Source organism: Schistocerca americana, chromosome 10 (assembly GCF_021461395.2).
Source record: "Schistocerca americana isolate TAMUIC-IGC-003095 chromosome 10, iqSchAmer2.1, whole genome shotgun sequence".
In the NCBI taxonomy this organism is placed as follows: domain Eukaryota; kingdom Metazoa; phylum Arthropoda; class Insecta; order Orthoptera; family Acrididae; genus Schistocerca; species Schistocerca americana.
Window position 1 is genome coordinate 73,395,165 of NC_060128.1, and position 14,596 is coordinate 73,409,760.

Consider the following 14,596-nt stretch of genomic DNA (forward strand, 5'->3'; position numbering starts at 1 on the left):
ACAGAAATTGCATCCGAATTTCATACAAAAGTCACAATGCCGACTTAAGTACAAGAGGACTGACACTCTATCTTTCTATGATTTGAACCTTTCCTGTGAGTCCAGTTTTCCATTCCGATGCTTCACTTAAGGTTTACTGTATCCCTTGGACCTTCTTATTGACGATGAAACAGGGAAAGTGGATCCGATTTTAATACAAAAGGCACATTGCCGTCCTAAGTACAAGAGGAATGACACTCTAACTTTCTATCATTAGAACCTCTCCTGTGAGTTTAGTTTTAGATTCTGTTGCTCCACATCAGGTTTACTGTATACCTTATACCTACTTATTGACGATGATGCACAGAAATTGCATCCGAATTTAATACAAAAGGCACAATGCCGACTTAAGTACAAGAGTACTGACACTCTAACTTTCTATGGTTTGAACCCCTCCTGTGAGTCCAGTTTCAGATTCCGATGCTTCACTTAAGGTTTACTGTATCCCTTGGACCCACTTATTGACGATGAAACATGGAAATTGCATCCGATTTTAACACAAAAGGCACAATGCCGACTTAAGTACAAGAGGACAGACACTCTAACTTTCTATCATTTGAACCTCTTTTGTGACTCCAGTTTTAGAATCCGATGCTTTACTTCAGGTTTACTGTATCCTTTGGACCTTCTTATTGACGATGAAACACAGAAATTGCATCCGAATTTAATACAAAAGTAACAGTGCCAACTTAAGTACGGGAGGACTGACACTCTAACTTTCTATGATTTGAACCTCTCCTTTGACTCCAGTTTGAGATTCCGATGCTTCACTTCAGGGTTACTGTATCCCTTGGACCTTCTTATTAACGTGAAACACAGAAATTGCATCCGAATTGAATACACAAGGCACACTGCCGACTTAAGTACAAGAGGACTGACACTGTAACTTTCTATGATTTGAACCTCTCCTGTGAGTCCAGTTTTAGATTCCGATGCTTCACTTGAGGTTTACTGTATCCCTTAGACCTTCTTATTGACGATGAAACACAGAAATTGCATCCGAATTTAATCAAAAAGGCACAATGCCGACTTCAGTACAAGACGACTTACACTCTAAATTTCTATGATTACAACCTCTCCTGTGAGTCCTGTTTTAGATTACGATGCTTCACTTTAGGTTTACTGTATCCCATAAACCTTCTTATTAACGATGAAACACAGAAATTGCATCCGCATTTAATACAAAAGGGACCATGCCGACTTAAGTATAAGAGGACTGACAGTCTAACTTTCTATGATTTGAACCTCTACTGTGAGTCCAGTTTTAGATTCCGTTGCTGCACTTTAGGTTTACTGTATACCTTATACCTTCTTATTGACTATGAAACACAGAAATTGCATCCGAATTTAATACAAAAGGTACAATGCCGACTTAAGTACAAGAGGACTGACACTCTAACTTTCTATGATTTGAACCTTTCCTGTGAGTTTAGTTTTAGATTCCGACGCTTCACTTCAGGTTTACTGTATCCTTTGGACCTTCTTATTGACGATGAAACATAGAAGTTGCATCCGATTTTAATACAAAAGGCATAATGCCGACTTAGGTACAAGAGGACTGACACTCTATCTTTCTATGATTTAAACCTCTCTTGTGACCCCAGTTTTACAATCCGATGCTTCAGTTCAGGTTTACTGTATCCCTTGGACCTTCTTATTGACGATGAAACACAGAAATTGCATCCGAATTTTATACAAAAGGCACAATGCCTACTTACGTACAAGAGGACTGGCACTCTAACTTTCTATGATTTGAACCTCTCCTGTGAGCCCAGTTTTAGATTCCGATGCTTCACTTCAGGTTTGCTGTATAACTTGGACCTTCTTATTGACGATGAAACACAGAAATTGCATCCGAATTTAATACAAAAGGCACAATGCCGACTTAAGTACAAAAGGACAGACACTCTAACTTTCTATGATTTGAACCTCTCCTGTGAGTTTAGTTTTAGATTCCGATGCTTCACTCCAGGTTTACTGTATCCCTAGGACCTTCTTATTGACGATGAAACACAGAAATTGCATCCGAATTTCATACAAAAGTCACAATGCCGACTTAAGTACAAGAGGACTGACACTCTATCTTTCTATGATTTGAACCTCTCCTGTGAGTCCAGTTTTCCATTCCGATGCTTCACTTATGGTTTACTGTATCCCTTGGACCTTCTTATTGACGATGTAACACAGAAATTGCATCCGAATTTAATGCAAAAGTCACAATGCCGACTTAAGTACAAGAGGAATGACACTCTAACTTTCTATGATTTGAACCTCTCCTGTGTGTCCAGGTTTAGATTCCGATGCTTCACTTCAGGTTTACTGTATCCCTTGGACCTTCTTATTGACGATGAAACACAGAAATTGCATCCGAATTTAATACAAAAGGCAATATGCCGACATAAGTACAAGAGGACTGACACTCTAACATTCTATGATTTGAACCTCTCCTCTGAGTTTAGTTTTAGATTGCGATCCCTCACTTCAGGTTTACTGTATCCCTTGGACGTTCTTATTGACGAGGAAACATTGAAATTGCATCCGATTTTAATACAAAACGCATAATGCCGACTTTAGTACAAGAACTCAGGCACTCTATCTTTCTATGATTTGAACCTATCTTGTGACTCCAGATTTAGAATCCAATGCTTCATTTCAGGTTTACTGTATCCCTTGGACCTTCTTATTGACGATGAAACACAGAAATTGCATCCGAATTTAATACAAAAGTCACAATGCCGACTTAAGTACAAGAGGACTGACACTCTAACTTTCTGTGATTTGAACCTCTCCTGTGACTCCAGTTTTAGATTCCGATGATTCACTTCAGGTTTACTGTATCCCTTGGACCTTCTTATTAACGATGAAACACAGAAATTGCATCCGAATTTAATACAAAAGCACAATGCCGACTTAAGTACAAGAGGACTGTCACTAGAACTTTCTAGGATTTGAACCTCCCCTGTGAGTCCAGTTTTAGATTCCGATGCTTCACTTCAGGTATACTGTATCCCTTGGACCTTCTTATTGACGATGAAACACAGAAATTGCATCCGAATTTAATACAAAAGGCACAATGCTGACTTAAATTCAAAAGGAATGGCACTCTAACATTCTATGATATGAACCTCTCCTGTGAGTAGAGTTTTAGATTCCGATGCTTCACTTCAGGTTTACTGTATCCCTTGGACCTTCGTATTGACGATGAAACACAGAAATTGCATCCGGATTTAATACAGAAGCCACAATGCCGGCTTAAGTACAAGAGGATTGACACTCTAACTTTCTATGATTTGAACCTCTCCTGTGAGTCCAGTTTTAGATTCCGTTGCTGCACGTCGGGTTTACTGTATACCTTATACCTTCTTATTGACGATGAAACACAGAAATTGCATCCGGATTTAATACAGAAGGCACAATGCCGACTTAAGTACAAGAGGACTGACACTCTAACTTTCTATAATTTGAACCTCTCCTGTGAGTCCAGTTTTAGATTCCGATGCTTCACTTCAGGCTTCCTGTCTCCCTTGGACCTTCTTATTGACGACGAAACACAAATTGCGTCCGAATTTAATACAATAGTGACAATTCCGACTTAAGTACAAGATTACTGACAGTCTAACTTTCTATGATTTGAACGTCCCTGTGAGTCCAGTTTTGGAATCCGATGCTTCACTTCAGGTTTACTGTATCCCTAGGACCTTCTTATTAACGATGAAACACAGATATTGCATCCGAATTTAATACAAAAGGCACTATGCCGACTTAAGTACAAGAGGACTGACACTCTAACTTTCTATGATTTGAACCTCTCCTGTGAGTCCAGTTTTCGATTCTGATGCATCACTTCGAGTTTACTGTATCCCTTGGACTCTCTTATTGACGATGAAACACAGAAATTGCATCCGAATTTAATACAATGGTCACAATGCCGACTTAAGTACAAGAGGACTGACACTCTAACTTTCTATGATTTGAACCTCTGCTGTGGGTCCAGTTTTGGATTCCGATGCTTCACTTCAGGTTTACTGTATCCCTTGGACCTTCTTATTGACGATGAAGCACAGAAATTGCATCCAAATTTAATACAAAAGTCACAATGCCGACTTAAGTGCAAGAGGACTGACACTCTAACTTTCTATCATTTGAACCTCTTTTGTGACTCCAGTATTAGAATCCGATGCTTTACTTCAGGTTTACTGTATCCTTTGGACCTTCTTATTGACGATGAAACACAGAAATTGCATCCGAATTTAATACAAAAGTAACAGTGCCGACTTAAGTACAAAAGGACTGACACTCTAACTTTCTATGATTTGAACCTCTCCTGTGAGTTTAGTTTTAGATTCCGATGCTGCACTCCAGGTCTACTGTATCCCTAGGACCTACTTATTGACGATGAAGCATAGAAATTGCATCCGATTTTAATACAAAAGGCATAATGCCGACTTAAGTACAAGAGGACTGACACTCCATCTTCCTATGATTTGAACCTCTCTTGTGACTCCAGTTCTAGAATACGATGCTTCACTTCAGGTTTACTGTATCCCTTGGACCTTCTTATTGACGATGAAACACAGAAATTGAATGCGAATGTAATACAAAAGTCACAATGCCGACATAAGTACGGGAGGACTGACACTCTAACTTTCTATGATTTGAACCTCTCCTGTGACTCCGGTTTTAGATTCCGATGCTTCACTTCAGGGTTACTGTATCCCTTGGACCTTCTTATTAACGTGAATCACAGAAATTGCATCCGAATTGAATACACAAGGCACACTGCCGACTTAAGTACAAGAGGACTGACACTGTAACTTTCTATGATTTGAACCTCTCCTGTGAGTCCAGTTTTAGATTCCGATGCTTCACTTGAGGTTTACTGTATCCCTTAGACCTTCTTATTGACGATGAAACACAGAAATTGCATCCGAATTTAATCAAAAAGGCACAATGCCGACTTCAGTACAAGACGACTTACACTCTAAATTTCTATGATTCCAACCTCTCCTGTGAGTCCTGTTTTAGATTACGATGCTTCACTTTAGGTTTACTGTATCCCTTAAACCTTCTTATTAACGATGAAACACAGAGATTGCATCCGAATTTAATACAAAAGGTACAATGCCGACTTAAGTACAAGAGGACTGACACTCTAACTTTCTATGATTTGAACCTTTCCTGTGAGTTTAGTTTTAGATTCCGATGCTTCACTTCAGGTTTACTGTATCCCTTGGACCTTCTTATTGACGATGAAACACAGAAATTGAATGCGAATGTAATACAAAAGTCACAATGCCGACATAAGTACGGGAGGACTGACACTCTAACTTTCTATGATTTGAACCTCTCCTGTGACTCCGGTTTTAGATTCCGATGCTTCACTTCAGGTTTACTGTATCCCTTGGACCTTCTTATTGACGATGAAACACAGAAATTGCATCCGAATTTTATACAAAAGGCACAATGCCTACTTACGTACAAGAGGACTGGCACTCTAACTTTCTATGATTTGAACCTCTCCTGTGAGCCCAGTTTTAGATTCCGATGCTTCACTTCAGGTTTGCTGTATACCTTGGACCTTTTTATTGACGATGAAACACAGAAATTGCATCCGAATTTAATACAAAAGGCACAATGCCAACTTAAATACAAAAGGACTGACACTTTAACTTTCTATCATTTGAACCTCTTTTGTGACTCCAGTTTTAGAATCCGATGCTTTACTTCAGGTTTACTGTATCCCTTGGACCTTCTTATTGACGATGAAACACAGAAATTGCATCCGAATTTAATACAAAAGTCACAATGCCGACTTAAGTACAAAAGGACTGACACTCTAACTTTCTATGATTTGAACCTCTCCTGTGAGTTTAGTTTTAGATTCCGATGCTTCACTCCAGGTTTACTGTATCCCTAGGACCTTCTTATTGACGATGAAACACAGAAATTGCATCCGAATTTCATACAAAAGTCACAATGCCGTCCTAAGTACAAGAGGACTGACACTCTAACTTTCTATGATTTGAACCTCTCCTACGAGTTTAGTTTTAGATTGCGATCCCTCACTTCAGGTTTACTGTATCCCTTGGACCTTCTTATTGACGAGGAAACATAGAAATTGCATCCGATTTTAATACAAAACGCATAATGCCGACTTTAGTACAAGAACTCAGGCACTCTATCTTTCTATGATTTGAACCTATCTTGTGACTCCAGATTTAGAATCCAATGCTTTACTTCAGGTTTACTGTATCCCTTGGACCTTCTTATTGACGATGAAACACAGAAATTGCATCCGAATTTAATACAAAAGTCACAATGCCGACTTAAGTACAAGAGGACTGACACTCCAACTTTCTGTGATTTGAACCTCTACTGTGACTCCAGTTTTAGATTCCGATGATTCACTTCAGGTTTACTGTATCCCTTGGACCTTCTTATTAACGATGAAACACAGAAATTGCATCCGAATTTAATACAAAAGCACAATGCCGACTTAAGTACAAGAGGACTGTCACTCTAACTTTCTAGGATTTGAACCTCCCCTGTGAGTCCAGTTTTAGATTCTGATGCTTCACTTCAGGTATACTGTATCCCTTGGACCTTCTTATTGACGATGAAACACAGAAATAGCATCCGAATTTAATACAAAAGGCACAATGCTGACTTAAATTCAAAAGGAATGACACTCTAACATTCTATGATATGAACCCCTCCTGTGAGTAGAGTTTTAGATTCCGATGCTTCACTTCAGGTTTACTGTATCCCTTGGACCTTCGTATTGACGATGAAACACAGAAATTGCATCCGGATTTAATACAGAAGGCACAATGCCGGCTTAAGTACAAGAGGATTGACACTCTAACTTTCTATGATTTGAACCTCTCCTGTGAGTCCAGTTTTAGATTCCGTTGCTGCACGTCGGGTTTACTGTATACCTTATACCTTCTTATTGACGATGAAACACAGAAATTGCATCCGGATTTAATACAGAAGGCACAATGCCGACTTAAGTACAAGAGGACTGACACTCTAACTTTCTATAATTTGAACCTCTCCTGTGAGTCCAGTTTTAGATTCCGATGCTTCACTTCAGGCTTCCTGTCTCCCTTGGACCTTCTTATTGACGAGGAAACACAAATTGCGTCCGAATTTAATACAATAGTGACAATTCCGACTTAAGTACAAGATTACTGACAGTCTAACTTTCTATGATTTGAACGTCCCTGTGAGTCCAGTTTTGGAATCCTATGCTTCACTTCAGGTTTACTGTATCCCTAGGACCTTCTTATTAACGATGAAACACAGATATGGCATCCGAATTTAATACAAAAGGCACTATGCCGACTTAAGTACAAGAGGACTGACACTCTAACTTTCTATGATTTGAACCTCTCCTGTGAGTCCAGTTTTCGATTCTGATGCATCACTTCGAGTTTACTGTATCCCTTGGACTCTCTTATTGACGATGAAACACAGAAATTGCATCCGAATTTAATACAATGGTCACAATGCCGACTTAAGTACAAGAGGACTGACACACTAACTTTCTATGATTTGAACCTCTGCTGTGGGTCCAGTTTTGGATTCCGATGCTTCACTTCAGGTTTACTGTATCCCTTGGACCTTCTTATTGACGATGAAGCACAGAAATTGCATCCAAATTTAATACAAAAGTCACAATGCCGACTTAAGTGCAAGAGGACTGACACTCTAACTTTCTATCATTTGAACCTCTTTTGTGACTCCAGTTTTAGAATCCGATGCTTTACTTCAGGTTTACTGTATCCTTTGGACCTTCTTATTGACGATGAAACACAGAAATTGCATCCGAATTTAATACAAAAGTCACAATGCCGACTTAAGTACAAGAGGACTGACACTCCAACTTTCTATGATTTGAACCTCTCCTGTGAATCCGGTTTTAGATTCCGATGCTTCACTTCAGGGTTACTGTATCCCTTGGACCTTCTTATTAACGTGAATCACAGAAATTGCATCCGAATTGAATACACAAGGCACACTGCCGACTTAAGTACAAGAGGACTGACACTGTAACTTTCTATGATTTGAACCTCTCCTGTGACTCCGGTTTTAGATTCCGATGCTTCACTTCAGGGTTACTGTATCCCTTGGACCTTCTTATTGACGATGAAACACAGAAATTGCATCCGAATTTCATACAAAAGTCACAATGCCGTCTTAAGTACAAGAGGACTGACACTCTAACTTTCTATGATTTGAACCTCTCCTCCGAGTTTAGTTTTAGATTGCGATCCCTCACTTCAGGTTTACTGTATCCCTTGGACCTTCTTATTGACGAGGAAACATAGAAATTGCATCCGATTTTAATACAAAACGCATAATGCCGACTTTAGTACAAGAACTCAGGCACTCTATCTTTCTATGATTTGAACCTATCTTGTGACTCCAGATTTAGAATCCAATGCTTTACTTCAGGTTTACTGTATCCCTTGGACCTTCTTATTAACGTGAATCACAGAAATTGCATCCGAATTGAATACACAAGGCACACTGCCGACTTAAGTACAAGAGGACTGACACTGTAACTTTCTATGATTTGAACCTCTCCTGTGAGTCCAGTTTTAGATTCCGATGCTTCACTTGAGGTTTACTGTATCCCTTAAACCTTCTTATTAACGATGAAACACAGAGATTGCATCCGAATTTAATACAAAAGGTACAATGCCGACTTAAGTACAAGAGGACTGACACTCTAACTTTCTATGATTTGAACCTCTCCTGTGACTCCGGTTTTAGATTCCGATGCTTTACTTCAGGGTTACTGTATCCCTTGGACCTTCTTATTAACGTGAATCACAGAAATTGCATCCGAATTGAATACACAAGGCACACTGCCGACTTAAGTACAAGAGGACTGACACTGTAACTTTCTATGATTTGAACCTCTCCTGTGAGTCCAGTTTTAGATTCCGATGCTTCACTTGAGGTTTACTGTATCCCTTAAACCTTCTTATTAACGATGAAACACAGAGATTGCATCCGAATTTAATACAAAAGGTACAATGCCGACTTAAGTACAAGAGGACTGACACTCTAACTTTCTATGATTTGAACCTCTCCTGTGAGTTTAGTTTTAGATTCCGATGCTTCACTCCAGGTTTACTGTATCCCTAGGACCTTCTTATTGACGATGAAACACATAAATTGCATCCGAATTTCATACAAAAGTCACAATGCCGTCTTAAGTACAAGAGGACTGACACTCTAACTTTCTATGATTTGAACCTCTCCTCCGAGTTTAGTTTTAGATTGCGATCCCTCACTTCAGGTTTACTGTATCCCTTGGACCTTCTTATTGACGAGGAAACATAGAAATTGCATCCGATTTTAATGCAAAACGCATAATGCCGACTTTAGTACAAGAACTCAGGCACTCTATCTTTCTATGATTTGAACCTATCTTGTGACTCCAGATTTAGAATCCAATGCTTTACTTCAGGTTTACTGTATCCCTTGGACCTTCTTATTGACGATGAAACACAGAAATTGCATCCGAATTTAATACAAAAGTCACAATGCCGACTTAAGTACAAGAGGACTGACACTCCAACTTTCTGTGATTTGAACCTCTCCTGTGACTCCAGTTTTAGATTCCGATGATTCACTTCAGGTTTACTGTATCCCTTGGACCTTCTTATTAACGATGAAACACAGAAATTGCATCCGAATTTAATACAAAAGCACAATGCCGACTTAAGTACAAGAGGACTGTCACTCTAACTTTCTAGGATTTGAACCTCCCCTGTGAGTCCAGTTTTAGATTCCGATGCTTCACTTCAGGTATACTGTATCCCTTGGACCTTCTTATTGACGATGAAACACAGAAATAGCATCCGAATTTAATACAAAAGGCACAATGCTGACTTAAATTCAAAAGGAATGACACTCTAACATTCTATGATATGAACCGCTCCTGTGAGTAGAGTTTTAGATTCCGATGCTTCACTTCAGGTTTACTGTATCCCTTGGACCTTCGTATTGACGATGAAACACAGAAATTGCATCCGGATTTAATACAGAAGGCACAATGCCGGCTTAAGTACAAGAGGATTGACACTCCAACTTTCTATGATTTGAACCTCTCCTGTGAGTCCAGTTTTAGATTCCGTTGCTGCACGTCGGGTTTACTGTATACCTTATACCTTCTTATTGACGATGAAACACAGAAATTGCATCGGGATTTAATACAGAAGGCACAATGCCGACTTAAGTACAAGAGGGCTGACACTCTAACTTTCTATAATTTGAACCTCTCCTGTGAGTCCAGTTTTAGATTCCGATGCTTCACTTCAGGTTTCCTGTCTCCCTTGGACCTTCTTATTGACGACGAAACACAAATTGCGTCCGAATTTAATACAATAGTGACAATGCCGACTTAAGTACAAGATTACTGACAGTCTAACTTTCTATGATTTGAACGTCCCTGTGAGTCCAGTTTTGGAATCCGATGCTTCACTTCAGGTTTACTGTATCCCTAGGACCTTCTTATTAACGATGAAACACAGATATTGCATCCGAATTTAATACAAAAGGCACAATGCCGACTTAAGTACAAGAGGACTGACGCTCTAACTTTCTATGATTTGAACCTCTCCTGTGAGTCCAGTTTTCGATTCTGATGCATCACTTCGAGTTTACTGTATCCCTTGGACCTTCTTATTGACGATGAAACACAGAAATTGCATCCGAATTTAATACAATGGTCACAATGCCGACTTAAGTACAAGAGGACTGACACTCTAACTTTCTATGATTTGAACCTCTGCTGTGGGTCCAGTTTTGGATTCCGATGCTTCACTTCAGGTTTACTGTATCCCTTGGACCTTCTTATTGACGATGAAGCACAGAAATTGCAACCAAATTTAATACAAAAGTCACAATGCCGACTTAAGTGCAAGAGGACTGACACTCCAACTTTCTATGATTTGAACCGCTCCTGTGAGTCCAGTTTTCGATTCCGATGCTTCACTTCAGTTTTACTGTATCCCTTGGACCTTCTTATTGACGATGAAACACAGAAATTGCATCCGAATTTCATACAAAAGTCACAATGCCGACTTAAGTACAAGAGGACTGACACTCTATCTTTCTATGATTTGAACCTCTCCTGTGAGTCCAGTTTTCCATTCCGATGCTTCACTTAAGGTTTACTGTATCACTTGGACCTTCTTATTGACGATGAAACATAGAAAGTGCATCCGATTTTAATACAAAAGGCACATTGCCGTCCTAAGTACAAGAGGAATGACACTCTAACTTTCTATCATTTGAACCTCACCTGTGAGTTTAGTTTTAGATTCCGTTGCTGCACATCAGGTTTACTGTATACCTTATACCTACTTATTGACGATGATGCACAGAAATTGCATCCGAATTTAATACAAAAGGCACAATGCCGACTTAAGTACAAGAGTACTGACACTCTAACTTTCTATGGTTTGAACCCCTCCTGTGAGTCCAGTTTGAGATTCCGATGCTTCACTTAAGGTTTACTGTATCCCTTGGACCCACTTATTGACGATGAAGCATAGAAATTGCATCCGATTTTAACACAAAAGGCACAATGCCGACTTAAGTACAAGAGGACTGACACTCTAACTTTCTATCATTTGAACCTCTTTTGTGACTCCAGTTTTAGAATCCGATGCTTTACTTCAGGTTTACTGTATCCTTTGGACCTTCTTATTGACGATGAAACACAGAAATTGCATCCGAATTTAATCAAAAAGGCACACTGCTGACTTAAGTACAAGAGGACTGACACTGTAACTTTCTATGATTTGAACTTCTCCTGTGAGTTCAGTTTTAGATTCCGATGCTTCACTTGAGGTTTACTGTATCCCTTAGACCTTCTTATTGACGATGAAACACAGAAATTGCATCCGAATTTAATCAAAAAGGCACAATGCCGACTTAAGTACAAGACGACTTACACTCTAAATTTCTATGATTACAACCTCTCCTGTGAGTCCTGTTTTAGATTACGATGCTTCACTTTAGGTTTACTGTATCCCTTAAACCTTCTTATTAACGATGAAACACAGAAATTGCATCCGAATTTAATACAAGAGGCACAATGCCGACTTAAGTATAAGAGGACTGACAGTCTAACTTTCTATGATTTGAGCTCTACTGTGAGTCCAGTTTTAGATTCCGTTGCTGCACTTTAGGTTTACTGTATACCTTATACCTTCTTATTGACGATGAAACACAGAAATTGCATCCGAATTTAATACAAAAGGTACAATGCCGACTTAAGTACAAGAGGACTGACACTCTAACTTTCTATGATTTGAACCTTTCCTGTGAGTTTAGTTTTAGATTCCGATGCTTCACTTCAGGTTTACTGTATCCTTTGGACCTTCTTATTGACGATGAAACACAGAAATTGCATCCGATTTTAATGCAAAAGGCATAATGCCGACTTAAGTACAAGAGGACTGACACTCTATCTTTCTATGATTTAAACCTCTCTTGTGTCCCCAGTTTTACAATCCGATGCTTCACTTCAGGTTTACTGTATCCCTTGGACCTTCTTATTGACGATGAAACACAGAAATTGCATCCGAATTTAATACAAAAGTCACAATGCCGACTTAAGTACAAGAGGACTGACACTCTAACTTTCTATGATTTGAACCTCTCCTGTGAGTCCAGTTTTAGATTCCGATGCTACACTTCAGGTTTACTGTATTCCTTGGACCTACTTATTGGCGATGAAACACAGAAATTGCATTCGAATTTAATACAGAAGGCACAATGCCGACTTAAGTACAAGAGGACTGACACTCTAACTTTCTATAATTTGAACCTCTCCTGTGAGTCCAGTTTTAGATTCCGATGCTTCACTTCAGGTTTCCTGTCTCCCTTGGACCTTCTTATTGACGAGGAAACACAAATTGCGTCCGAATTTAATACAATAGTGACAATGCCGACTTAAGTACAAGATTACTGACAGTCTACTTCCTATGATTTGAACGTCCCTGTGAGTCCAGTTTTGGAATCCGATGCTTCACTTCAGGTTTTCTGTATTCCTAGGACCCTCCTATTAACGATGAAACACAGATATTGCATCCGAATTTAATACAAAAGGCACAATGCCGACTTAAGTACAAGAGGACTGACGCTCTAACTTTCTGTGATTTGAACCTCTCCTGTGAGTCCAGTTTTCGATTCTGATGCATCACTTTGAGTTTACTGCATCCCTTGGACCTTCTTATTGACGATGAAACACAGAAATTGCATCCGAATTTAATACAATGGTCACAATGCCGACTTAAGTATAAGTGGACTGACAGTCTAACTTTCTATGATTTGAACTTCTCCTGTGAGTCCAGTTTTAGATTCCGTTGCTGCACTTTAGGTTTACTGTATACCTTATACCTTCTTATTGACGATGAAACACAGAAATTGCATCCGAATTTAATACAGAAGGTGCAATGCCGACTTAGGTACAAGAGGACTGACACTCTAACTTTCTATGATTTGAACCTTTCCTGTGAGTTTAATTTTAGATTCCGATGCTTCACTTCAAGTTTACTGTATCCCTTGGACCATCTTATTGACGATGAAACATAGAAATTGCATCCGATTTTAATACAAAAGGCATAATGCCGACTTAAGTACAAGAGGACTGACACTCTATCTTTCTATGATTTGAACCTCTCTTGTGACCCCAGTTTTAGAATCCGGTGCCTCACTTCAGGTTTACTGTATCCCTTGGACCTTCTTATTGACGATAAAACACAGAAATTGCATGCGAATGTAATACAAAAGTCACAATGCCGACTTAAGTACAGGAGGACTGACACTCTAACTTTCTATGATTTGAACCTCTCCTGTGACTCCAGTTTTAGATTACGATGCTTCACTTCAGGGTTACTGTATCCCTTGGACCTTCTTATTAACGTGAAACACAGAAATTGCATCCGAATTTAATACAAAAGGCACAATGCCGACTTAAGTACAAGAGGTTTGACTTCTAACTTTCTATGATTTGAACCTCTCCTGTGAGTAGAGTTTTAGGTTCCGATGCTTCACTTCAGGTTTACTGTATCCCTTGGACCTTCTTATTGACGTTGAATTACAGAAATTGCATCCGAATTTAATACAAAAGGTACAATGCTGACTTAAATACAGGAGGAATGACACTCTAACATTCTATGATTTGAACCTCTCCTCTGAGTCCAGTTTGAGATTCCGATGCTTCACTTCAGGTTCACTGTATCCATTGGACCTTCTTATTGACGATGAAACACAGAAGTTGCATACAGATTTATTACAAAAGGGACAATGCCGACTTGAGTACAAGAGGATTGACACTCTAACTTTCTCTGATTTGAACCTCTCCTGTGAGTCCAGTATTAGATTCCGTTGCTGCACGTCAGATATACTGTATACCTTATACCTTCTTATTGACGATGAAACACAGAAATTGCATCCGAATTTAATACAAAAGGCACAATGCCTACTTACGTACAAGAGGACTGGCACTCTAACTTTCTATGATTTG